We start from the raw sequence: 27,984 nt of genomic DNA on the forward strand, positions 1-27,984 counted from the left end.
TCTGCCTTCCTGATTTGTCATCACCCAACACTTTGACTGATCAAAAGTTACTTGCTCATTGTAGGATTGTTGTATAATTCATGGCTTTAAGTACTGTCCTAAAACCAAGAAAAGTCCCTGGCTTGTGTGACATTTCCCACTGTGCCACCTTCCTTATCACACATATCTGTTTGGGTTTTTTTTACTTTGGTTTTTGTGGGGTTTTCCTACTGCTTTTCTCTATTAATCCCCAGAAAGTTTCTCCTTCTATCCCCCTTTCCTTCTCCCACTCTCCACTTCTTGGATTTCAGAATGACAGAACAGTCATGGTTGGAAAGGACCTCTGAGATCACCAACCCATCATGTGGAAATGTATGTAATACAATTTAAAGAGGTGCCTACTCTGGTCTTGATTTATTTGATCCCAGCCTTACTGCTCCTATTGCCTTTCCAGACAGGCAATTTCTAAATGACACCTGCACAGAAGCAGCACATATCCAAAACCTCCTTCATTTAATGCAGTATTTGGCATGGTCTCATAAATATGTTGGTCCCAGAGACTGTTGGTTTGAGTCTCCTTACTTTCCATAAGCCCATTGCCTCACTGACTCTGAAGTCATGCATGCTGGTGTGTAAATGACAGATGAAAGGCTGTACATTGTTAAGACCCTTTATTTTTTTTTGTAAATCCATTAAGAAATTCATTTAATACTTCAAGAATTTCACTGTCGCCTTTGATCCCACTTCTCATTTTGCTGTTGTAATCTGACCCTCTCCTTGACTGATTTCCTTGCTTTTTATTCTTCTGAGGAAAGTATATTTATTTCAATGCTGGATCTCAAGCACTTCAGGTAACAATATCTATAACTTCCCTTCAAAATATCATTTACCTGCTCCAGCAGATTTTCTTCTATTTCTGTTCGTGTGAGGCAGTTTAATTTTCCCTTGAAGAAACACAAGATGTTTGGTACAGATTTCTGGGATAAATCTGAAGGTGTTGTAGGTAGGCACATTGTTCCTGAGCAGCTGATACCATGTGAATACTTGAAAAACATTTCAGAGAAATTCTCCTCTTTAGCTGTAGATCAGGTGTAGAGAATCTATAGGAGTAGTTTTTTTACTAAACTGTGATTAAAATTAGCATTTCTCCTTTGGAAAAAATAAATATATAAAAATAGAAGATATAAAAATAATGGAATAATAGAAAAATAGTAGAAATAAAGGCAGTGGGAAGACAAAGGTTATGTCACATCTAAAAGAAATTAAATAAAAGCAGAAATATTCCTTTTTTTGACCATTTATAGTCCTGAAAAAGAGGGGAAGAGGGAAACATTCTGGAGGGAAGCAAGAAAAAGAGGTATTTCTTCAGCTTTCCTGCTACTGAGAATCTCATTCAAGAATAATAAGACTCCTAGAAGAAGTGTATATTTCTCATAGTGCCCTGCAAAGCAGCTTTTATTGTGGGCAAAAGATGCAACATGCAAAGTAGATCTTCTCCAAACTTAGAACTTCCAATTAGCATGGCCTGAAATATCAACATGGTAGGATTTGTTTAGTTAACATTCAAGGTAAATTGGCCTTTTTCCACCTGAAATTCTCTTGCTCTGGAAAACATTGTGTTCCCAAGTTCCTTCTGATACCAGAGGCTGGGGACTGAAGTTTGTGGTTTTTTGTCAGTCTCACAGTTCCTCCAAACCATTTTTCCCGTGTACCTGACACAGAAACATGAAGAGAGCCCCAGCTTTTTGAGTTGAGCTGTTCTGGCTTTCAGATCCTCAGTTTTCAGAAGAATCTATCTTGGTTCCAAGACAGCTCAGGGCTTTCTACATTTCCTGCAGTGTTCTCATTTTGGTATCAGACCTTGCAGTCACTGGGCTGTAAAATATCACCTGCAGAGCACAATTCAGGTTGGAGCAGACTACAGAAAGCCAAATATCTCTTTTGATTTCTGCTCTGGGTTTTCCTTTTGAATCATCCCACTTTTACTGCAGAGTTTCCCATCCTCCTCACCCCTGCACAAATAAACCTTTCTTCCTTCAAATCCCATGGTAAAAGAAAATCTTAGTAGACTATCTGGAGATCATCATGAAAATTTAAAGATTACTTGCACATCTGTCAAATTTTATACTTTCAAAATGCTATAAAAACACCAGGTCAGGTCCTCAGGAAGTAAAGTCAGCAAAGTGTCACAGAAATCAGTGTAGCTGTGCACAGTGCCCTAAATAATTAGTCTATTGAAAAAAAAAATCCAAGGAAAGAGCAAGAAGAGTTTCTTCTGACTTGTCTAAGTCTGTTCAGTGTGCTTGTCTAATAAATGATGGTCCCTGGGGCACCCAAATAAAGCCAGCAAATCCCAACTCCAAACTTCACTGTTAGTTTTGGATTCAAAGCTCAGCCCCTAGAGCAGCTCACCTCCCAAAGGGGAAAATTTTGTCCTTGTAAGATTTTTCACTGTTCTTGACACAAGTTGATTGATGTGCTGTTTGCATCTCACACTCAAAATCAATGTTACAAGACAGAAGAGCTATATTCTGATGTTTCACATGCACCAGCTCACAAATTATAGAGGAGGAGGAGCTGCAATTTGACCCTTTCACTTTCAGTATCTGACTGATGGCCATTTTACAAAATTATGTTCCCATTTTCCTGGTTTACAAGATCACTAACCCAGAAGGAATAGTTTTCCAATTATGAGCTGCTGAATGAACAGATGAGCCTCCTCATCACATTTACAAAATGTTTTATCCATGGAGATTTTAATGTTCTGTTCCATTTAGTCTTATTTTTTTATTGCAGTCTTTAAATAGTAAAAACCAAAACAAACAAACCTAAATAAGTCTTTCCTTACAGAAAAGGGGATAAGCAGCAGCCCAGCCCAGTGGTCACTCAGTCTCAGCTGGAAAATCACAATTTTCACTTGGATTGTGCTCATTACTCAGATACAAGTTCCCTAGCAAAAACTTACCTGGGAAAGCCAACAATACAAAATACTTTACACTCATTTATCTCCATTGAGTAGAAACAGAGAATATATAAACTGCTATGTCCATTTTAGTTATTTGTTGGTTTGTGTGCCTGGAAGTTCCCTTCAAGCTGCTCAAAGCTTCGTTTCAAGTTAATGTCTTGACTCAGAACCAGCAACCCAGCAGTGCCTCACTGCCCCCACACACAGGAGCTCATTTCAGAGACTCCAGAGCTCACTGACTGCCCAAAAGGGAATTACACTTTGGGGGCTGCACCTGAGAGCAAGGATGGGAAATTCCCATGCCCGGGGAAGATTTATGGCTCACTTCCCATTGGCTTCAGTGACCTGGGTCTGGATACACAGCAACATGTCCATGTTCCAAAAAAACCTGTTCAGATTAGTGTGGCATCACAGATTTTGTAGCCTCAAAGAGGAGTTTCTGTTCTCCTGCAAAGCCTTGAGGAATCAAGCATTCCTGACATAGGCTTAAAAAGAAATGAAAGCTCCTGGGTTGGAGCAGAGCAGAGGTAGAGGCACTGAGAACAAAATTTTGAAAAACATTTTGATTTCAAGTTTATAGAAACCTTGAAATATAGCCTTGAATGGCCACCAGAGGCTGAGAAGTAACACAAAAATTGGCAAGCTGGGGAGAAAATATGATCTCTAGATTGCCATTCAATTGAAAGCAGAAGTGTAAATCTATCTTTAATAAATTAATCAATCATCTATGAGCACAATACTGCTTTTATCATTTATGCTAAGTGCAATTAACATCCAGTAGGGATGATCCAGTGAAAGGCTTACATAATAAGATACCAGCCTCCTTAATAGTAAGTTACAAACACAGACATGTAGACAAACAGCAAATTAAGAAGCCCTAATTGTAGTCCTTCCATTGGCTTTTTACACATTATCATTACTCACTGATTGACATCACGCATGGTTAATTATGAGGACAATGATCTGACCAAAGCATTTTAGCATCTACAATTGTGCAGGCTTTTAACAAGGCACTCTGGCAGTCCTTGGCATCTGCTCTGAAAATTTATCAAATAAGTAAGAGCCACCTTTAGAAAACACTCTCATTCCTTATGACAGAAACACTCAGTGTCTGTTCAAGTTCTTTCATATTGAATCTCTCCAGCTCAGAGTTCTGTACTCCTCAGAAATGTCATTTTACTGGAACAGTGAGAAATGTGGCTTTCATTCCCACTACTTCTTTCTGCTTGTCATTTTCATTGCTTGAAATTCAGATTAATATAGGTAAGATATGAGTCCAACCGGAAGGTCTTTCTTGATTGGCTTTTTCAGAAAGACTTTTAATTGGTTCTGTTAGTTATGAACTATGGGCTCAAAACAAAACCTCTTGAATTTAAGTGGACAAGTTCTCCTTGTCTTACACAGATTAGCAAGGGAATAAACCCAAGCTTTTTCTCATCAACTTCAGTTTGAATTTCTACACAGGCACTTGTCACAACAGCCCTACCTGGAAACTCAGTGAGTTCTACAATCTTTGCTAAGGAACAGTAAAAATTGTTTTCACTTTGATTGCCTTCTTTTTTTCCTTCAGGCATTTCAAGGGAGCTCTGGAAAGAGACTAACTCAAGGAACAAAATAAATGGTCCAGATGCTTGCTACTGGTCTCTGGTTTATTAGCACTGCAAAACCTGAGAGGTCTCATTTCCACTTCTACTCCTTTTCTCTACTTCAATTTTATGTAGAAACTTCATAGCCAGCACCAAAAAAAACCCACAAAAAAACAAACAAACAAACAAAAAGAAAAACCTTATATTGCTGGAAATGTTGTAAGCATGGCACAGAAGAACCTGTCTGATTTTACAGAAAACTCAGGACAGCAATCAAAATAAAACCTCCAAGCCATGTGTGCCCCTGCAAACACCTTTGCATGTGAAGCTCTGGGTACAAGCTGGTGTAGAAACACCCTACATATCAGAGGAGTGCTTCATATAACCAAGATAACAGGAGTCCCAGCTCATCTTTCCCTGTCTTTCTTGTAAAACATCAGCTCTGGACATTCCACATGGTTATCTCCAAAACAGAAAGAAGTCATAAGGAAAGATAAGGGAACATGAAGAATTTTCAGCCTGGTCTGTATGGGGTGGAAGAAGCAATGAAATGCCAAAGTCCAGAAAGCAGAGAGCTGTGGTATGGAAACGGGGGAAGAAGAGCAAAAGGAGGATGTGCTCCTCTGCTCCTGTGGCAGAGGACATGAAGAGAAATTTCAAAAGTCCCCAGAATTGGAAGGGAGGGTAAGGTTGCAAAGTCCCTGTGTGGTTCTTGCAGCCAACAAGCAAAAAGTGAGGTGATCTGCCAGTTTCATTTTTCTTTTAGACTCAAGTACTTCAGAGCAAGGATGCTTCTTTCTTTTTCATACTTTGCTCCACACAACAAAGACAAAGGACTCTGTGCCCCTGCATGATGCAAAGAAGAGGGGCACAGAAGCATTAGAAGAACTAAAGAACATTACTGAGGGCAAACAAGGTGGCTGAATACATTAGGAAAAAAAAATCCAATAGTCAATATATTTTTTCCTTTTCAGTGCTTAATGTTTACTGTCCAGGGTATTTAAGGCTCAAGTTTTGCATTGAGTTCTTTAGGACTGATGACAGACTTGAAGCCAAACACACGTTTAGATGTTTTGGCACAGCAGAGACAATAAACCCAGCACAGCAGAGGATTAAATCTCAACTACAGTCACTGTTAGGATACTGAACTACATTGCTTTATTGCTAATTTTTGCACATATGTCTGTGATCAGTTACAGGGCTCTGGCATATGGTGAACACACCTGCTAAGTTAGCCAGGGCTCTTGCCTCAACCAACAACGGACCCTTATGGCAGGATCTGCCAGGGTATAATTAAGGGATTATAATGTCCCTCATTCTGCAGTGCTCAGCATTCCCTAAACACAGCACTGTGGCACTGTAATAATCTCAGATAAACAGTCTAGAATATTTTGTAATTGTTGAACAGAAGAGATTCATAGAATCATAGAGAAGCTTGGGTTAGAAGGGACTTTCAGGATCATCCAGTTTCAAGCCCCCTGCCATGGGCAGGGACATCTCCCAATCCACCTTTTCCTTCCTATGATTCAACACAGATGAATCCTCTCTTAAGCTGGAGGAAGGGCTTTAAACCAACTTGTAGGAATCACAGAGACCAGAGAGAAGGGGAACAGATCAGTTCCACTCCCAGCTGTGCAACATATTTTGCTCCTTTATTTTATTCTACCTGAGCCTGAAACAACCCAAGTCAAGCAGCGTAGGTTTCTCTGCTTTCTGACTCTTTTGAAGTCTGGAAAATGGAAAAGTCATTTGTACAGTGTTATCAGTACCTGATTCCTTTCTTCCTGTTGCCACAAAATGATGCAGATCTTTTTGCTAACAGTAATAGACCAGGCTGCTCCAAGCCCCATCCAACCTGGCCTTGAACACTGACAGGGATGGGGCAGCCACAACTCCCCTGGAAAACCTGTTCCAGGATCTCACCACCCTCACAGGAAAAAATCATCATTCTCCCACAGTTAATCACAGTTATTATTAATTGCCCAAGATTTAAATTGATACAGGATGTTATCATAGCACTGGTGCTCATTTGCATTATTTGGGGTGGAATATTAGCAGACAGCTTCTCCACCCACACGTACATTTTCATCTATAAAACTATATATATTATATTTAAATATGTATATATATATTCCACAAGAACCTGGCAACCACAACTGTGAGAGGGAACCATACAGTTCACCTGGTCTTTATTGCAGAGCTGGGCAATAGCAACCACACTGTTCCTTTAGCAACAAAATCCTGAACCCAGACTCTCTGCATTTCCCATTATCCAATTAATATCCCTTTAAGCTGCCCACCTACAGAGCCTTTTATTCCCAAATTTCTGCAGCACAGCTCTAGTCCCTCTGCTACACACACATCCCCCTTACTGTAGGACTTACATTACAGCTTTTGGTGCTTTTCCATATCCAAAAAAATTGCCTCACCAGCATGTTCTCTTGCATCTTTAAAGAGTTTAGCCCAGAACCTTTGGGTCCAGTTTTTCTGGACCCCAACAGCAGTCAGGCTTTTAAAACACCTCTTTATATACATCAGCTGCAGCCAGTCACCATCTTTATTCCTCTCTGTTTCAACACATTTGTTTTGGCATAGACTTTTTCTGCCAGAAAGGAAAAAAAATCCCTGCCATGGGCAGGAACTCCTCCCACCAGCCCAGGTTGCTCCAAGCCCCATCCAACCTGGGCTTCAACATTTCCAGGGATGGAGCAGCCACAGCTTCTCTGGGCAGCCTGGGCCAGGGGCTCAGCACCCTGACAATAAAGGATTTCTTCTTCTCCCCACCCTCACACACTCCTCATGGTTTTTAATATCCCATCTCTAAATCTGTTCCCAAAAGTAGGTTCTGGATTTCATCCGCACCTACAAAATGGAGGTTTTTGTTGGAGTTCACATTCTTCTTATTTTTCATTTAGCAGAAAAATAGCAAATAAACTATTTAAGTCATAAACATCAAGATGACAGCTTCTAAGATTTTCCTAAGATAAGGAAAGCCAGACCACATCTCATTTTCAGTTTGGACAGAAATCCAATTTTTTTGTGTTCTGGGTATCCATATCATTTTATATTGTAACATGTAATACCATATCCTCAGTCACAAGAAAAAAAAATTGAATATTTTCACTTTATCCAGTTCTGTTTATTTTTGTGAGGGCATCAAATGTGTGGTTAACACCACTGAAGTAATTAGCACAGTATAATTTTTTCTTTAGTGTTATTTCCATAACCCTCTGTACGCTCTGGGGGTCTTTTTACAAGTTTTTTTTTTACTCCTCAATTAAATTACTCCCTGTGCTTACACCTGAGTACACAGAATATATAATTCTAGTGACATATTTCAAACTCAGGCTTTTGAAGCTCCCCTGTCCTAGTGCTACTTGCACAATTTTAGCCTATGGAAGACTGGAAGACTCTCCAGAGGATATTACTATCAGCATCTTCCAGAGACACTGCAATATTAGTCAAGACATCTTTAATAATGCAGGAAAGGTCAGCAGCCCACAGAATATCAAGTTGAATATCGAAGAATTATGAATATTTTTCTCTGTGCAGATTTCACAGGTATTCTTTGGGGTCTTTTTCCAATTCATTTTATACCAACAATAGGGGTTTGGGGTTTTTCTATTTTATTTTCAGAGTATGCCAGGAAAAAAGACAAGAAAAAAAAAATCTCTCATCGAATAAGAGTAAGTCTGCTTAAATGTCAGTGCATAAAGATAGTGTAGGGAGCAGATATGTAACACACTCTTTACCTGAAATGCAGTTGGGTCCAAATATTTCAATTAGAAGCTGCATTGTAACTCCAGGTGGGGAAGGTGGAAGCCAGGGCTAAGAGCCACACACACCACCCCCTTTCCAGGCAATTGACCACAAGGAGCCCAATTCCAGATTTTCATTGCCACCACGGTTAATGTTGCTTTACAACTAACAGGTTTTTCCTGGAACAACTCAGGATGTGATCACATAGCAGGGCTTTGACCTTTGGGCTACATAATGCTTTTTCTGATCAATAGCACAGAAATTAATGTGTTTATCATATCAGAGCATTTTAAAAATTTCATACATACAGGCACTAATTACCCTCAGATGCCCACAATACTGCACTTCGAAGTGCTGGTCCAGTGCTTTCCAAACTCTGCACAGGGATAAGTTGAATTAGGCAGTCTGAAAAATCAAACCCAGCTAATTTCTTCTGTTCTCCCCAGGTCATTAATCTTCATGGAACAAATTAGCACTGGCAGCTCAGTAGTGTGGCACTGATGGACTGGAGAGACAACAAAGCCACTCTGCCATAACTGAGAGGAGTACTTGCCTTTTATCCTCTGCACCTTCTTCCTTGAAAATTCCCTTTATTTCCTTTGGTTTTTTGATGCAAATAATGAGAGTTTATTATTTTTCATTGGTATTTTCTTAGACCTAATTCAAGCTCACATTTAACCATCCTCTGCTGCCAGCTGTAGGGACACTTTGACTGCAATCTGACAAAGCAATTTTGCAAATTTTAAACTTCATTTATTTGTGTTCTTCTATTCTATACCATTCCATTCTATATTAGAATTGCAGAACTATTCTAATAACGTTTACAACCTTAGAAATTAAATAACATCTGGCATGGTGCTAAGAGGCAAAATATCAGTATTGAACAAAAAGGCTGTTAGCTAAATTCAGGGGGGGGTTTCATGGAAATTTGAGCTCTCATCACAAATGTAACAATAAAGCAGAAAGATGAGTTCCAACTTGATCAAAACCAAAAAGTTAAAATCTAATTAGAAACACAACACTGAAAAGTCTGTTCAGTTTTCCCAGACAATTTCCTCTCTTCCACTGTATGTGCAAATTACCTTCAGGTCACATTTGCTTTTGTCTGAAAGCTACAGGGGAAAAATACAGGAGCCTTTTTCTTGAACCTGTAGCAGTACAGCCAAAGGCGCTGATGAGGTCACAACAGTACATAATAAATGATCAGGAAAGAAAATGGTGCCATATGTTGCTTTTCCCCTGCTGTACTTACTTCTCTGGAAAATTATCAAGAATAGTTGCAGCTAAATCACATCCTATTTTTCTGTTATCAAATGGGGTTAAAAAGTCATGTAAATAAATATACATGAACTAAATAGAAACAGCTGGAAAGTTCCCAGAAGGGACCTCTAACAACCTCCAAGTTGGACGGACCATGGTAGATCAAGGGATCATTATTAAGATTAAAAGCTTACACTAAATCTGCTGTGAAATTCAATCTGCTGAATGTAAAATGTAGATGGCACAAAATGGGAAGTACTAAATGGTAGTATTTATTAATTCTTTAAAAGAAAGGAGATGAGAGAGGGTACATTTTCTACATTCCCAGAGTACATGGTACGATTTGCTGAGATAAAGAACTCTGTAGGTACCTCCTATGAAAATCAAACATTTCAAGCAAACTCTTTCTTGTATTGATTTTCTGGGGGGAAAGAAAAAATATCAGCATCGTTAGTGCTCTTGCTTTTTTTTTTCAAAGGCTTTAGACCAACTTCATTTTAGAAAAACACACCACAGCCACGACTGGAGCTAAATCTAAACTCCTAAAAGCAGGTGGGTTTTTTACCTTGGTAGTTTGACCTATGCTTTTCCAATTGTATTTGATAGGATTATGCTGCTATGCCTAACAAATAACTGAGATGACAGCTGTCTGAGCCTGCAAGTGTTACCCAGTGTCTCAGCATCCTCATGGGACACCTGCTCTCTGAATTGTGTTTCTAAACTAAGTTACAGAAATGTTCTACAAGTCTCCTGTAAAAGAGAGGTTCTGCATCTCTCCTGTGGGAATATGGTAACTGGGAGTGTTCCCTGCAGCCCAGTTCCCTGCACAGGCTGCCACCCTCTGTAACTCCCTCAGAACTATGAATCTAAGATCTGTTAAAAAAATTCAAATATTTAAAATCTCTCTTGAATATTCTGCAGCTCCTTTCTTTTGAAAGTCAATCTCTCATCCCCAAATAAGATAGCATGACAGTAATTAGTTATACTTGAGAGATTTATATGGGAAGAGTTCCCTCCGCAGACTGGCAGTGTGGAATTTATGTATATTTGGAAAAATATTTAGACTTCTGTCACAGCTTTGCCATCTGTATCCATTGGCAATCAGGCTCCTCAGGCAAAGAACTAGGCTGACAATGTAAATTAGGTGATGCTGCCATTGGTTCTCTGGGAATGCTGGAAAACCTTCAAAACTACTGGAGAACAAGTATCTCCTGTAACCTGTAGGGAACACCCATCACGTGGGGTTGCATTTCCAAATGATGATTTTATCCTCATCAGTTGAGGCAGCACAGAGTCCAGTGACATGACATTGTCCTGTATCTAGCACTTGACTTGGCTTAGTCAGACCTTTCTCCACTGGAAAACCGAAGGATTTGGCTTAACGCACACAAAAAATTATAAATATTTCAAGTGGCAAAACTCAACTGTTTGAAACACTACAAAAAAATTTGTCTCCAAGGAGATTATTAGAGACTGTGACGAGACCTCTTCTGTGACAAGACATTTTGCTTTCTGTTTCAGCCAGTTCCCACTCTGAGGCCCATTGACAATATTTTGGAAGGCAATCAAAACAGAGTGACATTTCTAAAAGCCTGAGCCAAAGAGGTTACATCCTCATCTGGCACATGGTGTCACATTTCAATTGGCTTTAAAGCCATCAAATCAACAGGTCCCTCTGGCCTCATACCTGTGTGTCCAAAAGTGGTGAGTTTTAGGAAAACCTGTCATGGGCCTGAAAGAGGTGCAGCTGAAGGAGGGATCTGTTTATAAACAGATCACAGGGCTCCAAAGTTTTTAGTAAAGGCAGAGGTTTTGTAAAAGCCAGTAGAAAGAAAGCAGAACATTAATCAGCTAAGAAGAACAAGATTTTCTTTAGTTCTGCAGTTTTTAAAACTGCATTGATTTCTGCTCTTGTGTTGTGCAAACTCCAGAGCTTTTCTATCTTTAATCTTACAACATTAATAAGCATGGCACATGCTCAGGAAACTTGGAAGAAGCCTACTCACCAGGTGGGTTTCCCTGCAGAGGTCCCTCAGTTCCACCTACTTGTGATAGATTCTTGGAAGCTAAACCCTTGTAAAGGGACAGCAAAGCACCTTTGTGAGATGATTTGTGAAAATTGTCTCAGTGAGTAAACAAATGTGTTTCCTTGCTCTTGATAGACAGCCTCATTAAGTTTTCATAAAAGATCTGCATTATTAAAATCCCTGTTGTCTCCTGAGGAAGGGAGGTATAGGCATCTCAGGTGATGTTATAGTGCCCATTGAATGAAACTTGCAATATAGATGCTATTTTTAAAAAGAACACTTATCAGTGAAGCAGGTGACCTGTTTTTGCAGCATGGAGCCCTCTGTAACCACCAGGAGACATAAATCCATCCATATGGGTGGAAAGCAGCCTTAGTTACACTAGAAGTCCACCCTGCCTTCCTGCCATGCCTGGCTTACAAAGATATTTTCAGGAAAGAATAATTAAGTCCAGTAAAGGAGCTTCAACAAGTGTCTTCAGGCTGGCAAATTCTTTTCTAACTACCAAAGTGTAGCATGTGGAAATCAAAAGAGAAGAAACAAAATATACAACAATATTAATTATTGGGTTTTTTTGGACTGTGTTCTTCACCCTGGCTCCTTCCTATAAAAACATCAATCTGCTATTATCCCTCTGCCAGAAATAGAGGCAGTGTAGTTAAAATTGGCCTGACAAGGAAACTTTAAACTCCTTAACACAGCAGACACAAGATTTTCTGGGATGAGTGTAAATTACTCCAGGACTGGTGGGCCTCAGTGGCACACAAAGTGCAACACACCCCACCCTGCATATAAGAGTGACTTTTACTTTGCATGATAATGAACTTTTTGTATTTGAAAAGTACTTAACAAAATACCTCTGTAGGAGGCCCACCCTCTTAGTGTTTATTAGAGGAGCCAGATCCATACTTTTAGGTCAAACAAAATGGTAGCATTTCTGCCTTAGCCTGAAGCTCTTTCTTTGCCCTCTTGAGCTTTGTGGCAAGTACTGGAATCAAAAGCAAAACTGTCACTATATCAAGAAATGAGATTTCAAAAAAAACAAAATCGATTTTACAAGTCAGTGCTCAGGTAGACATAAAAGAGAGTCCAGAAGTGAGTTTGCTGCTGAGTAACATAGAACCAGATGTGGAAACCTCTGGAAACCATTTCAGAGATGTGATATTTCAAGTAATACTGAGCTAGAAGTCCCTGCAGGGATGCAGTGACAGTGGATACCCGGGTGCACCTCTCCTTGGCAGCCTCTCCTCCCCCAGCAGCTGCCTTGAGTCTTTAGCAGATGGTGGTTTCCTCTCTGACCTGAAGAAAAACATCCCCATTTTATGCAACCAAAAGACACAAACTTCTCATGCTTATGGCTCACATCTTAGCTGAAAAAAAATCCCTGGTGAAAGGCAGAACTGGGTGTAAGTCACCAGCCCTACACTACTTAAAATTAAGTAAAAATAAAATAAAATAATAAATAAAATAAAATAAAATAAATTAAATTTTGCACCCGACTATGCAAAACACTAAGGAAACATTAAGTATCCTGATTCATACAAGCAGGTTTTTGTTACCCTTCTGGTTTTGGAAGCAGCTTTATTGCCAGCTTATGAAAATTTAATGAAACTTCAGTTCTATTGAAGGATGTGAGGAAGATTCCCACGACAAGAGAGTCCTCGTGAGAGAGTGTAGGGAAAGGAGGAGGCCTGAGGAAAAGGCAAAATTGTTCTCTAAATGAAAAATTAGGGCTGCCTGTCAGAACTGCAATGCACAGAAGCTTGGCACAGTAAAATCAGAGAATATTTCTGCTTTCAAATTGGGAAGTTATTAGAGTCTGCAATCAGAAAGAACATGAAAGCTGTACCAATGAAGTGCATTGCCAAGCTCACACTTGAGAAACTGTAGAACTAAGTGCCTATTAAAAAGCCAGAAATCAGACAGAGAAACATGCGAGGGACAAGGTTAAGTATCATCAAAGAGAAGGATTGAAAGAAGGTCAATAACTGCTCGGACAGGAAAGGAAGATGAATAGAAAATTGTTCTGGACCACCTCAAACCCCTGCTAGGCAGAAAGGTATTGATGGAATTTGAAGTGACCAAGAAAAATGTGAAAGATGTGTCCTCCTTTCTCTCACAAAGTGAGCCAAGAAAGAAAAACTAAGTCAGGGAAACCTCCTTGCAAGTTTCTGGGATTTGCTTAGGACAAAAGGCAGACTTTAGCTCAGACACTGCAAAACACTGACTTTTAAAACATCATTTCAGAAAAGTGCTCTACGTATTTACATAATACAAGTCATTGTGTGATGATAAGGAACAGCCCCTTCCCTGTATTTTAATCATATAGAATTAGTTTTTACTTTTGACAGAGACATCACTCATATGAAACCCTTTGAAAAATCCCCAGTATGTTATCCAGAGCCAGAGCAGCAGGTATCTTAAACACTGCAATAATCTCATCAAGAAAACCAAAGCAAAGACTGCACATAAAAACTGCTTATGAGCAGCAAGGGGAAGAAAACTACTCTGGTAAAATAGGAAATAAATCTGGAGGATCTTGAAGAAGCCTTACTTCTGGAACAGGTTACTCATGGAAACTTTGCTAATCCCTTTAATCCCCCTCATGCCTCAAATTCCTCCCCCATATAACAGAGATAACATCCTCATTGAGGCTTTGCTTAGTTGCAAACAATCTGGAGCTGTGATTTTCTGGTAATTTTTTGCATCATGGCATTTTACTTCAAGGAGTTTCTGATGCAGCTTCTCAGCATCTCCTGCACCCGGGACCCTGAGTGGGTTTGAGGGTGCAGGCCCTGGGTGCAGAAGCCCCAGTCAGAACCACCAGCCAGACACAGGAGACCACACCAAGCTCAAGGAGTCCTTCAGGTCTTCCAGGAGGTGATGGATGGAGGGGATTGATCTACAAACCCTTTCCTATCCATTCTTTCAAATCTCATCACTTTTTACCTCTGTACCTCAACACTGACTTTCTCCCTGACAAATGCACTCAACAAATGCAGGCAGTGACCAGCACAGAGATGCTCAAACCATGGCAACCATCACAAAAAGGCTCAGCCCTGCTCTGCATCACCCTGGGAGAGCCACATGACTAGGAAAGTGTAAAAAACATCCAGACACTTTTCTTGCACACTGCTGTGCCAAACCAGGCCAGAACTGGTGGGCAAAGATGGACTCAGCCCCTGCCCCATCTGTTATCTGCAGACAACAGGGAGTTACATGGTGTAATTTTTCCATATAACATCTTGAACTCTACACGGTGAAAGAAGAGGGTTAGACAAGCTCAAGAGCTGTGGTATTCAGCTGTCATGGTGAGAAAAGAGAGATTGGATAGATGAGCACTGGAGTCATGCAAGCATGAGCAATGCAGGAGCCAGCAGCTGACAGCATGACCCTAACCCTGAGCAAACAGAGGGTCTTCCAGGGTAACAAGTATTACACCACGTTTTGAAAAGATTTTGGGTAAGAACCTGTGACAAAGTCCCATATTCTCAGGGGGTTTTTTTCCTTTCCAGCAGGATTGATAGTTTTTAGATAAGCCAAAGCAGACGAAAGAGACAGTTTTTTAAAACTTGCCCTCCTTTGCAGAAGGAATTGTGATAAATTCTCAATCAGGATAAGTACAAGCATGTGATGAATTTAAAGAGGTGAAATCAGAGGCTGGTAGGAAGACGACAAGAATTGGAAAGCACCAAGAACCAATGATGGATGAGACCAAGGAAAGAAATGGATAGATTTGTCAAAGATACAAACTGACAGCACAAGGGGAAATTGATGGCAGCTGTTTCAGCCAGAGCCTGGACCTACCACACTGCCTTACAGCATCATTAACTTCAGTAGAAAAGCTGTGTGCTATAGAGACTTTATTAGGCAGAATCACAGGTGTTTAAGAACTTGATGAAGTATTTTCTTGACACAAGTGTTCTTGTTGCACATGTAGATGCAGCGAGGGCCTCACGTGGACACCAGAGTGACCCAATGTGTTTGACATGCTGCAAGCATCCCAGGCATGCTGGTAAAAGGCCTGCCTGGCTTAAACTGAACATCCTGTCTAGTCAGGCAAAAATAAAATCCATTTACACAGGTGAAAAAGCCAATGAAGTGCCCATAGCAGAAACAGTGCCTTTTAGAAGGTGTAGGAAGGGGGGAAGAAGGGTGCTGTGGCTTGTGGCTGTAGCATAACATTAGAGTCAGTGACCCAGTTTGCACCCCCTGGCATCTCTGTCACCCCTGGTCCTCCCCAGCCACACCTGATGGGCCTTTGTCTGCAGTGTGCAGAAGTGAAACACTGAGCCACAGCACTTTACACTCAGGTCACACTGGTGTATAGGCACTCCCAGTACAAGGCAGCAGAAAGGCTGCTTTGCTACACCTTTAGGAATCCTTCCTTCAGCATTTATTCAGCTTGACTTTAGTGTAAAATATACAAACAGTTGATTAATGCAGAGAAAACAAAACCAAGCTGAGCCAGTGAAGAAAACTTTCCGTGGCAAAGATGTAACATGTACAGCAAAGCCTGAGAAGAAATGGAGTCCTGCTTGCTTTGGCAGTAATTTCTTTGGCTATTTTTGATAATATCCTAGAAGCTTTTAAAGGACATTCAACAAAAAGGTCACTTGGAAGTGTTTGCAAAGATTAGGGGAGATCAGGATGGGTTTACTGTGCACTGTCTGCCACATGCTCAATTCACTGTCATGGAAGAAGAAAACAGCAGAATTAATCCTCACATAGGAAATTAGGATGATATTGTGCTGGGTCACGTTCCTGGATTATAAGATTTCCACCAGTCAATCCTGAGTTATTGCTCTGTAAATACTCAACTAGCTAATTTGATAGACACTCTGAAAAAAAGAAAAAATTACAATAGGAATTTACTTTCCTTGTGTTTCAGAATAAACACCCCATAAAACACAAGAGGCATTTAGCTTGACACCAGTGAGTGTCCACACCTTTCTCAATGCAAGCTTCAAGGTAGGTCTCCATCATTCTGTTGCTATTAAACCTCTTAGCAAGAACTTTTTGTGCACAATTGGGATGAATTATTCTGGTCAAGAGGACACCCAGGCTTGGTTAGGTAGAGGAATGCTCACACACCCATCTGTATGTTCAAGGTGAAGCAAGGTGTCCAAAGACAGAAAAACATTCCCTTGGATGCTTTCCCCTAGACCCTGTGTTATCCCAAGGACAGTAAGCCTCAGTCAGGTGCTTTTCTTTAAGTTTCACCCTGAAATATCTATTTTTCCTTAACTACTATGTACAAATTCCTGAAAGAACACGTGCCCAAGTGACGTGGCTCCAATAGTTACACAGCTCAAACAGAATATCAAAACACAACCAGATTAAAAACCAAATTTGACTTTCTGCTTTCAAGGTGACCTCAGCACCCAGTACAGAGTTTTCTAAGTCTCCCACACAGGTAAGGGCATCAGCATGTGCTGTTCACAGGAACATAACCCAAGAGACATTTACAAAATTCCCTCCTGTGGCTCTTAGATGTGACAGTTCAGTAAGGTCAATGGAGAAGAAACATTTCCAGAATCACCTGTTTGGACTATAGGAAGCTGGCAAATCCTACAGGTCCTCTTACAATGTCAGAGAGTGGAGATTAATAGGAATCCTCCCTCTCCTCTGGAGAAGCACAGGAAGCTTGGCACATTTGATGGAATGCTTCAAACCAAAAAACAAACACTAAGTTCATAGGAATCACACATGGGGAACAGGGAGATGGTCTCCTGTTTCTGGAGAGAAACCAGAGTGTATTGCTCTTGTGTAAGCTTTTTCCATCCTTTCCACCACCCTCCTTCATACTGGGTACTTCAGCCCTTCCTGGCATATTAGAATCCCAGTAAATAACATTTTGTCATACCCCAAAGGCCCAGGATACTCAACAACTGGGAGGGAGAATGACCTGTGGAGCCTGACACAGGCTGGTATTTTATTCTACTAACATTGGCAGGAATGAGGTCTCACTGTGCAAGGCACTGTGCAAACAGAAGAGAAAAATAGCATTTGCCCCAGGGAGGTGAGGCTGTATTTAAAGAAGACAGATGGCAAATGCAGGAACAGAGGCTCAAAGGCAGCCAATGGCTGATGGAGCAGCTCTGCAGCTCACAAGTCAAACCTCTCAAATATTTGCCTGGTGACCAGTGCTTTCAGTGCTTCCTCAAGTTCTTGTCCTGCCTGCAAAGTGTTATGCAAATGCCCTTAGGACTGCACTGGGATATATTTTCCCTTGCATAAATCCAGAGAATTTCATCCATTCCGAAAAGTCATCTAATTCTACCAAACACTCCTGCTCTAAGTAGAACACATGCATGCCCAAATTCTTTTAAAGAGCTGAAAACAACACCAAACTCCAGAAAAAGCCCCAGCATATTCTACTTTAAAATACCTGATTTAGTCACACTCATTTAACTCTACATATTCCTGCAGTATCAAGCAGGAATGTTTATGGTTCAGACTGAAACCTCCTCACTTTTCAAGAAACTCAGAAAAGGAATCTGGCTGCTCTTGATGGGGTTCTTTGCATCAGTAGGAGCTCAGCAGAGCTTCACTCTCCTTTTGGTAGGACTTTCTTCTTTCACCCCTGGTTTTTTTGGTCACTTGCACAATAACACTGCATATATATATATATTTAGGTTTGTGAAAGAGTTAAATGTTGATTTTAGAATCTCAGTGTCCTTTCCACCAGAGAATTCTATTGCAGCATACCATTATGGCAAATTTTACTAATGCTTGCCTATGGGGATATCTGGGTAATGGCACCATCTGACTCTTATCATAATTTGATTCAAATTCGTATTGGTTTTATATTTTATTTCTCTTTGCCTTTCTGGCTTGTAAAAACCAACAGCAGGCTGAAATTTTACCTAAATGGGAGCCTTTTTGCTCTGTGAAAGAACATTACTCTGTGCCATTTGCTTAATGGGTCACATTACTGTGTAGGGAGTGTTGCATCCTTAGGCCAAGTCCCTGGCACCCACTTTGCTAAAAGTTTCAAGGGCAACATAACAGCAGCTTCTGTGTGGGAGAAACCTTATTGTCTGGGCAAAATGATGGCTCCTCAGATAGCCTGGAAGTCAAGGAAAATCTCAGCTGTATTTATGTGTGGGCAGAGGTAAATGAAGAAAGGCAAACCATAATGTTGCAGGATTAGAGAAATGTTAGGGATGGTCTTGGCCATCCTTGTGTTTGCTGTAAGAGCTTTCAGTATTATTTGCCAGAAAAAGATAAATAAATAAATAAACAGATAAAAGAATGCTGTTGTAAAGAACAGGGGAAAAAAACTATTGAACAGGGGAGCTGGATAAATGTCATGGAGACAACTAAGACAAACTAGGAGCTTATTGGTGTGAAATCCAAACCAAAGGGAGGTGACTGCAGGAGGTGGGACCTGATCCTTCATGCTTCCTACCTGGCAAAGGTTGCACAAGAAGGACAAGAAGAGCCCAGGTTCATGGCTCCTGTGTAGCAGGGGTTGTATTTAAACACAGAATGCTGAACCACTGCAGAATTCCCATGTTCCCAGGACTCCACTGGAATGGATAGACCCACCAGTAGTGGGGAGTAACGAATAGGAACTGAGTAACTGAGCTGTGCTCCATGCATCTTTATGCTGCCTTGGTGCTTACCACATCTGGAGATTGTTTAGATTGCTCAAATCACACTGAAGCTGCTGGCACATTATCTGTGAAAAGCAGACAATTTGCCTTGTCCATACAGCACTGTGGGACACCACAATACACTTGACATAGGATGGAAGGTATCCTGACACAGTACAAATACAAGACAGTGTAATCTCAATTTGGAAGATAGGGAGCACCCTCCCTACCTTCCCTCAGCCTCCTGACTCTTTCCCCACAGCCCAGGAGTCACACACAGCTCTGCCAAAACCCAAAATTGGGTGTATTCTCAGGGAAGGGAAAGTAGCTTTGATCAGGCTGAGGAAAAAATTCTTCAGATTCAGGTGAAAAGATACAATATAAAAAGGAATATGAGCTGCACCACCAAGAACAGAAAGATATTTCAGACAGATCAGATTTTATGTCTCATGTTCCATATCCTACACCTGTTTCCAGAAACAAAAGAAACACAAACTCTGCAGTAGCTATGGAACCATTTGCCCCAGTTCATAGCACTCTGAAAGTTTAAGTAAATTGCTACCATGCTTCAGTATTGTTCCTAAAACATATTAGAATTATTTACCTCTAGCTATAACTGGTTTTCCTGCTAAATATCCAGGCCCTTTTGATACATACAAAAAGCCAATCAAGTGTCCAGGGAAACTGTAAGGAACAGAATGTCCAGTCCTGCAAATGTTTGACCTCACAAGCAGATTTCAGAGTGGTTTATTTATGGCCAGAACTGTAGACATCAAATTTACCTCTCTCTTCCATTTGTAAATATCATGGCTTCCAGTCACTTGGCATTTACTTATTATTTCCTGTGAAGGTTTTCAGCCTACCTGCTGTTCCCTACTTCTCATTTGAGAATACTCCAGTTTGTATTTCAAACTGTGAAAATAAGTCAACACCTCCACAAACCCAAAACTCAACTCATCCAAATGTTACCCACCACGAAGTTTGTATTTTCCCTCTTGAAACCAGAGTTTGCTGAGAAGCTGCTCTACTCACTGCCATGAATTAGGGCATGTTCTGCAAAGCACTTCATGAGCCAAGGAAAACATCACTGATCCATGTCCAGGAAACAGGGTCATGGAAAGCAACAGCTGGGAGAACAGGGGATGTGGCATCAATGTCCTTATGGTCAGACTCCCCTTGGCTACAGGAGCAGTGGTTGCAGCTCATTCCTTCATCCTGAAGAGTTTCTCCAGTGAAAAACACTGGTTGGGAAGCTACTACACAAAAGCTGTATGTGCCAATATTGCAAAGTATTTTAGAAAAAAATGCCAGTCTGAATTTCAAAGCCTAAGTAAAGGACTAGGACAAGAAAGGACTAAAAACAAACTGGAGATTCAAATGACACAAACAGATGCATACAAAAAAAAAACAAAAAAAAAACAAAAAAAGAAAAAAATGGATTCTTTCTGAAGTTCCAACTTCCTTTCTCTCAAAGTTGATCTTATTTTTCCCCTGAGAAAGCTCAAAGGACATATTTAACAGATTTGATAAGTATCTTGAATAACATGAAAAAGACATTAGTTATTGCCAACCTGTGACTGGGATAGATAGTGATCTAGAAAGCCAAATATTAACATTTTTGACTACTCTAAAGTACTTCAGGGGCTCACATTGAAATAATTTCAGAATCTGTTTTCATTAATATACATCTGTCTGTACTTCTAAGCAGGTGATAGAAGTTTGATCTTTACCTTTAAAATCCTAAGACCCTTAGTTGCTAGGAAACCAACAAATCTAATTCCTGTGTTTCTTATAACACAAAAATATAACTATAAACTGATTCTCTCACAAAACTTACACTATGTATTTTTCAACTCCCTCCTTTGTCACTGATTTGAAGCTTTCTTTTGATTCATTTAGGCTGAAGAAAAAGTACATCAGTTAGAAAGACACCAGTAAATATGTTAACAGCAAAAAAAGATGGAACATTCTTTTATCTCATTGCCAGAATAAGAAATGTCTGAGTAGAGAGTTATAAGGTTTTGAAATTTACTTCTAACACGGATTCACAAATTTCTCTTGAATATTTCATTGCTATGATTGTTGATCATTTCTGGTTCAGAAAATGTCTTTGTAGGCAATCAATCTCGTGTCTTTATGAGCAACATTATTCAGAAACAGATGAAAAAGGTCTGTGCTTTCATTACAGCATAACCAGTTAACCATCTATCTATGTACACCCATCTGACCTTGCAATTACTGGCTTCTCCATATGATGCATTGCAACAGAGTTATTCATTCTACTTCCTTAGACCTTTGTTCTTTGGCTTGGCAGGTCTACCACGAAGAATAACACATATTCCATTAATAACAATTATCAGTGACACAAGAGGAGCCTGAATAACATTTTATTCAAAAAGAGGTATTTTGTCTGTGGGCACAGGCCCTTAGCTCTGGGAAACTCATTTCTTAATTGTATCAAAGAAATATTGCTCTATGAAAGAAGCAGTGATACTGTACCCTTTTATAAAAGAAAGAAAAACCCAACAACAACTAAATACAAAATCAATAACCCCTCCACTAATGACCTCGTATTTTCTCTGTCAATAAAAACAGACAGAGTGGTGAGCAGGAGTTCAGACAGTCAGTCTGTTCCCTTCTTCTAGAGGTCTCAGAACTCCAAAAATCACCATTTTCTGTTTGCTCTCTTGGGACAGCACAGCCAACACCCTGCCAGCTGCACACCTCACCCAGCAGCCTTGGCCTCGGTGCTAACACCCAGGAGCACCCCATGTCCTCACTGCTTCTTCCAGCAGCACCCAGAGGTGGGAAAAGTCCCTCCTTAATAAAAAATGACAAACTTCAACTTGCAGGGACCAACTTTTTCTTCCATTGTATCAGAGCCTGCAAACAGCCAGGCACAGGGGTGCTGCCAGAGGGGAGGTGGCAGTGCTGGAGGGAGGGCTCTCAGCCCCTGGTGATATAACATCTAAGAGTTTCTGCAGTTGCTTCTGACAGAATTTTCTCTTTGCCTTTAACAAAACAAATAGGAAATGGCATAAATTAGACTGCATTAAAATGTTTAGATTGCAAATCACACCCTAAAACTGAGGAAATGGGAGGTTTTGATGCTGCCACGCAGAATTTTTTCTTCCCATTCAGGATTATGACTTTTTTTTTTTTTTTTTAATTCCATGTACTCCTTTCTTAAATTCCTGAACTCCTTTTCCAAACACTGGGTTTTGAGCAAGATAAGAACTCAGTGTCAGAAGATAAGTCTTGGAAAAAATCCAGCATGCATAGAATTAAGATTGCACAGAGAACTATAAATTGAGATTTTCCCAGGTCTCCAATTCTCGACCTTGCAGCTGAGAGTCAGAGTAGATCTGCACACACATTAATGGCATAAGACACAACTCTCAAATACACAAATACATTTGCTCTGTTGAAAGTGTTTCTATTAGGGGAATAATTTTTAAAATCCTTTGCCCACATAAGTAATCCTGACAGAAAGAGTCTGCTGCAAAGATGTAACTCTGAGCTTCTCACTGTGTACTTTTAAACAGAAAATCTCCATCACTAACAAAGCATCAGTTACTCACCAAAATAGTCTCTCTCCTTCACACCTTCCACTTGCCCACCATGGCTCTTAGATACACCCCCAAAAAAGCTCCTGAAAGAGTAGCAGAGCTCTCTCATAAAAGGAGATGGAAAAGACTCAGATTGTTTACTTTAAGAAAAAGGTGACCAAGAGTGGACATGATGAAAGGAAGGTAAAAGAGATACAGAACTGGGGGCTTGCACTCTACCTGAGAAGAGAACAAAAAGCTGAGGGCTTTCTTCTCCTTTAAAAAAAAATCTAATTTTCAGAGACAGCCCCAGCATCACAAGCAGCACATTCTCCAGCACTGGATCAGCATTGTGATTTTCTATTCCAGCACTGATATGAGAGAGAATAATAAGATAAACAGTTTCCTCCCCAAAACAGAATAGAATATTACAGCATTTATTCACCTTCATTCCCTTATTCCATCAGCTCTAGGACTCCATCACTCTTATCTAAACGTGGAGTACAAAGAAAGCCAGATCTAAACAGAAAACAGGATGAACAAAACCATCCAGAGGATGAAGGGCTCAGCCTGGGTCCCAGTGGCTGAAGAGAACTTGCTTGGAGTTCTACCCAGGGCTCAGCAGAAGGGAACTGGACCTCAGGCACTGTTCTCTCTCTCCTATGTCCCTGGAAGAGCAAACCAAGCAGGGGTTTGCATGCTTTTGGGTATCTAAGCCTCTGCTTTGAGCTGGCTTTTCAAAGCCATTTAATGCACAGCTGAAACAAGAAGCTTGCAGCAAAACCACAGTAGTAGTACTGGCCAGTTAAAAATGCAGATTACACAATCAAGCATTGATTTGAAAAATTATTGCTATACCTTAAGCATAGTGAAGGAATGAAAGACAGAAATAAACTTCAGGCACCTTTCATCAAGTCACCTCCATTCTCTAATTATCTGATGTTGCTACTTACCAAAGAATTTAATTTAAAAGAAGTTGAAGAATATGGTTTGGAAGGATACCAATTTCTAAAGTAGCTGGAACGATCTAAATTAAAAATGCAACAAAGCCCATGTGGAAGGTGGGAAGAATAGATGCAGCAAGAAAGAGGGGAAAAAAGAAAGACAAGGGGCTACCACTCCTATAGTTAGCAGGAATGTGGAGGGCACAGCCTGACAGGGAATTACTGAAAAGCCACTGGAGCAAATGCAGCTCAGTAGGCACTGAATACAAGGCAGGTAAATCATCTGCAAGCAGACCTCAGAGAAGAAATAAAATCTAGGAAGAGAGTTGGGCTCATACAGAGTTTCTTTTTTAATCATTATAAGGCCAGGCACTAAAGAAAAGTTGCCAAATATTGCTTATTTAATTGCTGTGTTAGTGTAGGTTTCTTATTGATGTTGAAAAGGAGAGTATGAGGCTCCAAAAACATCCATTTCCACTGTTTTCATTTTGCAAAATTCACAGGTCAGAAAAAGATTGTAACTCCACTGTCACTGCCTAGACCAGAACAGGATGTCCAGACCTTTACAAACAAGCATCTCTGTGGAGCACGAGTAGCAATTATCCTGAAGTCCTCTAGTTTGTCTTAAAATAAGCCTACCTGTACCTATACACTTCATTCAGGCTCTGAGCCCCAATTTAATCCCTGAACACCAAGTAAAACCACTGCAGCTGCCTCCACAGCTGTTTTTTTCCCCTCCATCCAAAGGCAACACTTGGAGACTAAAACTGAAAGGTGCAAAACCCCAAAAGAGAGTAAGATGCCAGTGAGTGCTCAGCAGGACTCGGGAGCTGCCAGCTCTGCAGATCCCAGCAGTGCAACAGCCAGAGGATCCCTGACACCCACCCTGCAAATCAATTCTGCAGATTAATTCCAGCTAAGGACCTCTCCCAAGAGTAAAACAAAATTAATACCATGCTATAGGCTCGAAGAATACACGGTGCTAGCATTGCCTTTGTACCATGTCTGTATTGAAGGGAATGACTTTGCAGCTCCCTCTCACAGAACTTAATAATTTAGTTCTTTTGAGATGCTGAGTACTTCAGTCACCTCTTCTGTGAGGGAACGGAGGAAGGGAAGAGAAAAATAAGCAGAAGAGTAAGAAAATCTTTAATCTGGAGCTCTGAGTTTCAGAAGTAGCTTAATCTCCTAAAATAATGGTTCCTTTGGCACTGTTTGACAACACAGAGGACACAAGAATTAATTTGGAAGCTCTCTTGTACACATGATACATGAACAGAAAGACTTGTATGAAACTTACAGAGCAGTATTGGAGTTTATCCACTTTGAGCAGAAATAATCCTTTTTTCCCCCAGTACTTTATATTTTGCTAGTACTTACTTTATCCACAAAGCAGTGCTTCAGCTATATTATACAATATAAAGAAAGGCATCCTCAGCTTATAGGTTTAGTGTAACAGAAATGATATATAGTTCACCTCACTGCTAAAAGTTCAAGATTAAATACACATCTTTTTCAGATTGTATAAACCAGAATATTTGTGTACATATTTCCTATTTCACACTTGTAGCCATGAAGGAAAGGGTTTCATATCCCTAGCACTGTCAATAATGACAAACAACTAATCTACACTACATAAATATATCTTTTATAAGAGCATTTCCTTTTACAATTTCCAGCACAGAAACCATAAGAAAGGAACATGTAAGATTAGATAAGAGAAACTTGACCTAATATTGAAAAAGAGATTACTGCTCTCCTATATTATAGAGGTTATAAAATCTATGATTTCTGTGTGTAACAGCTCACAAATATAGTAATGATTTTTTGCAATAGAAATTGGGAAGACAATAAGACATCCCCTTTAGTCTAAAATAATGCAAGAATGTTGGATTCTCTTCTCTCTCAAAAAGCAAAAGTGACTTACAATCTACTGTGCCTCAGCAAGAAATTGAGAAAAAAAAAAATGAAAAAGGTAACTTGCTACCTGGACACACGTCTATGTTTCCATTATAATTAATAATGATAGTTTTATTATGGCCCCAGAATCAGCTAATCAATAGCTTTTGATAGTTGCACAGTCAACAATAGTTCCCCTGTGCTTGCATAATGTCCACTATTAAAACCTGGAGCTGTTCAGGTCAGTGCCTTTGCTGTCTGTGGCACAAGGGCAGCAGAGAAATATTCACCTGCACTTCATCCATCACTCAGGGTAAGTTCAGATTCCAAGGGAAGATTCCAGAGAACAGGGGAAAAGGGCAGAAACAGCAAAGAGGAGGGCACAGAATAAAAGAGAAGATGAATAAGAGGTGAGATTACAAGAGATTTAGAAGTGAGAATTGCAGTTCTACTGCTTCTGGACGATTTTGGTTCTGAGATAGCTCTGAAGAGCTATTCCATACTCCCTCAGAAGTAACAAACCATAAAATAATCCTGCTTCTCTCATAATGAACTAAGTCCTGGGACTTGCAGATGTGACTCAAAGCCACCAGAATCCCAAGAAGAACCAAGATCCCCCTGAATTTTGGACACACCTCTGGTTTAGCTGTTGCAGACTCATAAAACCTCAATTCTCCCACTTGTTTTCATTACAGATTTCATTCATTCACCAGTCAAGTTTCATCCCAACAATAAATCACCAAGAACAATAAATTGTCATCAGTGTCAGTCCAAAAACTAGGGTTTTTCAAAAAAAGTGGGGTGAAGTTCTTCAGAAGACATTGTGGCTGGACTCCCTGCTCAAATTACATACAAATTCCTGACTTCTATTTTTAGCCTCTTCAAATCTGGGATACTGCACCTAGGATATTTGGGATCTACTTGACAAATGTACCAAGGAACTGTAGGCTACCATGACCTTTGGAAGACCAGACCCTATTAACCCCACAGGGCATCCCAAAATAGACAAGAGTAGTTGCCTGCTGAGGCCAACATCTTCAGTATCTTCTTTCCTTGGCTTGCAAATCCTTTCTTTAGCAGGTGTGATGTTAATTAGCTAATAATTACCAGAGAGGTACTTTGATACAACAGGATCAAATGGACTGTACAATGTAATATGTGCATTTATATGCAGAGCTCATATCTGCTTGTGACTTGCCACCTTGTGGCTTCCAGTTTTCTGGTATAATGGAGGCTACAAAAATGACAGGAGTACTGATTTATGCTCAAGGTTGGAAAAAACAGATGCATAAAAAAATGATGGTCTGGTTGTTTTGGAAAACATCTTCTGTCATTTGTCTTAGAGTTTGCATCTTAGGAACAGTGACTTTCATAAAACTCTCTGAAAATTTTAGTTTCAGTACTATAAAAGGTTTGTTATCCTTCCTGCTTGCTGGAGCCCTCAGCCCCTGGAAAACACAACATCTTTTTCTTCCCTTTAATTTCTACAGGTTGGGGTTTTTTTCCACTCATTCACAAGTATTTTCCACTTTAACTTTCTCCCCTATCCTTCCTTATGTATTACAGTAGGTATTAATTCTCAACTTCAAGATATTTTCCCTTTCTTACCTTCTTGATCTCTTGCCTACTCAGTCTAATTTTTTATTCTTACCTCCTTTATCCTATATGTCATTTTATCCACTTTTATATTCTTCCTTATGAGATCCTCTTCACCATAGCCACAATTTCTTCACTACTCCATGCTTTTCTGAGCATTTTACCTAAAGAAAAACCAACGCCCTCTCATTTCCTTCACTGCTTGTTTTACCTGACCTCTCCATTTTTCATTCTCACCCCTTCAAATTTATGGGCTTGCCTCACCCACTCCTTCACAATTACCCTTTGACTATTTTTCACATGGTCCATGAAAGCACTTACCTCTAATCTTGTTTACTCTTCCAGCCTGTTAATTCATAACCCCTTCTGCATTATCCAGAATGATTATTCAAGTGAGCACCTCTTGCAATTCCAGCAATGCTTTGCTTCTCTGAGGAGCTATTCACAACAATATTGGTGTTGCTGAAGGAAACTACATCAGACAACTCAGGAAGTCCCTGGGCACTTTGCAGGTGAGCACCTGAGAAGCCATTGCAGCACCAGCTACACCAGGTCACCTCCTGCATCAGCCAGGAGAATACAAACCTCTTCTTTACCCACCAGGCAAGGAACTTTGCTGACCATTTGTCCACCACAATTACTCTCCCTTTTAGTCTTTTTCCACCAGCACTACAGACATCAGGTTTTCTACAGTGGAAATATCTGAAGTTTCTTTCTCACTTAGCAAGATACCTCTGGTTTGCAGTAGGATGGGTATAAGAATTAAATCAATTGAGATATGTTTTGCTTCAGTTTTACCACTCAATTAAGCACCAACTTG

Source organism: Heliangelus exortis, chromosome 14 (genome assembly GCF_036169615.1).
Source record: "Heliangelus exortis chromosome 14, bHelExo1.hap1, whole genome shotgun sequence".
NCBI lineage: Eukaryota > Metazoa > Chordata > Aves > Apodiformes > Trochilidae > Heliangelus > Heliangelus exortis.